Here is a 3,220-nt window from a genome sequence, read left to right as displayed (position 1 = left end):
TCGCTCGCTAAACAGCCAGACGACCAGCACACACACACACTCACACACACGCACGCTCGCCCTCCCTGCGGCGCATTAGCAATTCAATCCGTTGTCTTCAACGCTGGCGTTAGGCAGCCACACACACACACACAAACACACACACACAGTCTTTCATGCAAGCACACAATCACAGTTACACACTTATTATACACAGACACTTATGGAAAAATACACACACGCTCCCACACACCGGAGGAGGCTGCTTTGACTGCAGTGTGTGGTGTGTGTGCTGTGTGTTTTCTGCTGGGGGTGGAGACGGTGATGAAACCCAACTCCTTTGCTAAGTACTTAAAGGGACAGCCCGCCATGTTTCAGATGAGGAGATGGAGGTCAGACTCGTCCGCTCCAGGATGGACTAGCCTAGCTGGGTTAGCCTGGTTAGCCTAGCTTAGCACAAATGCTGGAGGCAGGACATACGCTAGCAGGGCTAACTGACGCGTCACATCTCAGTAGCTAACAAGACTTTCAGCTTGATGGCGTAGCCCCAATGCTAACAGCTATCAGAAGACCGATTGGATAAACTGTAGTTAGCATTAATTAGCCACAGAAATTCAGCATCCTCGGTGTGTGTGTCAGGCGTTTTGCACTTAGCATAGCATATTTGCACTTAGCATCCTAAAAATAACACAAGTTAAACACTGACTCGCATCTGGCCTGATATAAAGTGTGTGTGATGCAGCCAGCAGCAGTTTCAGAGTGTGTGTGTGTGTGTGCGTGTCAAGGAAACTGACGTCAGTGATGTTGACACGAGGAAGCAGCCGGTGTGTACGAGGTGTTCAGCACACACAGACGTTTACGCCAACTGTGATTCAGGCTCCTGTTGTTTATCACGACTTAACCTGCACGCGCGCACACACACACACACACACACACACACACACAGCTGGTCCAGCCTCCTGTGGACTCATTCATATTTCATCAGCACTCCCTCACCTCCTCCGTATCCTCCTCCTCCTCCTCTTAAAGGAGGAGATTTTTTTCCTCTCTAATTAAGTTCCTCTCGTTGCCGAGTTCCTCCAAGTCTGCAAATGTGTTGATGTTGATTATTGAACACACACGCACACACGCACACACGCACACACAGCAGGACTCAGCTGAAAACCACACCAACTGAATCGCCGATCGTCAGTTTCAAACAATAATCAATGACTGGAGTAAATTTCATTTTACAAACCAGTTAAAAAGTCAACCTACCAATCACCAACTAATAAACTAAACTAACAAACTCAACACAAGCCAGTCTGTTTAGTGACCATTTGTGACCGGCTAACGAGCTAACGAGCTAACGAGTCATTTATCACAGATTACACCACCATCAGTCAGTCTGACAACCAACAGACTCCTCGCCAACCAGCCGTCAGTCAGCCGCTTCACACCAACAGTCTGCCCACAAACCCGACTCGTGTGAAGGAACCAGTTAGACAACATCCAGCGCATTCAGGTTTAGTGGTTTTAGTGCGAAAACGTTCCAGTTAAAATGTGAACGCGATCGGTCGATCAGCGTGACTTTGTCCTTCACGCGGACGCCGTTAACACGTGATGCTGCTTTATTCAGAGATTTCTCAGTCGCGTGAGGACGAGGCAGAAGAAGGTGTGTTTGTCGACGTCTCTTTTCCCTTTCACTCGCCTTCATCCTTTTATCCTGCCGAGCGTGTGTGTGTGTGTGTGTGTGTGTGTGTGAATGACTCATCCTGAACACACACTCACGCAGCAGGATGAAAGGGTGTGGGCGACTGAAAGGAAAGACGGGCCGAGCGAGAAAAACATCCAGCATGCATGAATGGACTCTCACTCTGTTTCACATTAGAGGAAAGACTTCGTCCCAGTTTTGTGAGGACCGTGTGAGTCACACACGAGTCCACAGCCAACATCTCCTTAAAGGACCACGCCGCAGTTTCCCTCCGTCCGCTGTTAGCTCGCTCACGCTCAGCCTCGCGCGAACTCGTGTGACCGATTCTCTTCACGCGAGAAGGCGAGTTTGCTTTTGTTTTTTTCCTGTTGTGTCACATTCGATGTCACGAACACATCAGGAAACAGGAAACAGAGTGAAGCGTCATGGAGGCCAGCGACGGTGAGAGCGTGGTCACTTTGTAATGTCCCTTACTTCAACATCGAGCGTAGCAGAAAACGATTTACGAGCTAAAGCCAAACACTAATGGAAACACGATTACAAATCCTGCGGCGTGAGACGCGCGTTGCTTCATTTTCACAGTCGGCATCTGATCTCAGAAACCGTCAGCCTTTTGTGTCCTACTGAGACACAACGTGGACGTCTCACATCATCTTAAAAACGTCTTTCCAGCGTGCTGTGAGCTGCAGCTGATGCGTTCAGGGTCTTCACTGCATTTCCCTGCTCCTCAGCTTCTCCTCAGAGTCTGAAAGCAGCCAGAAAATCCTCAAGCAAAACCTGAAGAAACTTCATCCTGTGTCACAGATCAGCGCAGCAACACTCCTCAGAGACAGGCAGACAGGTTGACAGGAAGACAGGCAGACAGACAGACAGACAGAATGACAGGCAGACAGGTTGACAGGCAGACAGACAGGAGGTTGGCGGTCCAATCAGTGGAATTTAATTTCCCGTCCAGCAGAAATGAAATGTTGCTACGTTTCACTGCGCTTCCTTTAATTAGAGCCTGTTTAACATTCACACACACACACACACACACACACACACACACACACACTCTCTCACTCACAGCTCTGAATAAAATGCAAATGTGCATCCAATTACCCTCCTGAACAACTGGACATAAACACACACACTTCCTGCTGATAAACACTCACTCACTGCTGCTGTCTACACACACACACACACACGCTGAATTTACGTTTGCTGAACTTTCTGTACTTGATTTTGGACCTTCTGAGCTTCCGTCCTCAGTATGGCAGCAGTTGGGCGCACGAGGATTCAGCGACGAGTGGAAAACCAAAGTCAGCAGTGAGCAAAACAATGTTTGGTGTTCAGGCAACAGAAACACCAACAGGAAACAGTAACATCCTCAGTCACATGACAAACTTAGTGAGCATCAGGAGAGTCTGACCCACATGCTGCTGGTGTCTGCTGAGCCACAGGTGAACCTGATCACCTGCACGGCTCCGCCCACATCACAGGTATGGTTTGAGGACTGGAGATTCGTGTTGCTGTTTCCACACAGCAGACGAACACGAATCACACGTG

At 48.9% G+C, this 3,220-nt stretch overlaps 1 protein-coding gene across 3 annotated transcripts in view; it reads left to right on the top strand.

The window, feature by feature from the left end:
* senp7b (SUMO specific peptidase 7b) overlaps positions 1–3,220 on the top strand; it is a 67,681-nt gene that overhangs the window by 6,444 nt on the left and 58,017 nt on the right. The gene's annotated exons all lie outside the window — the stretch shown is intronic.

This window comes from Scatophagus argus, chromosome 24, assembly GCF_020382885.2.
Source record: "Scatophagus argus isolate fScaArg1 chromosome 24, fScaArg1.pri, whole genome shotgun sequence".
Classification (NCBI taxonomy): Eukaryota; Metazoa; Chordata; class Actinopteri; family Scatophagidae; genus Scatophagus; species Scatophagus argus.
The sequence above is the reverse complement of the archived record's forward strand: the minus strand, read 5'-3'. Positions and strand labels throughout refer to the sequence as shown.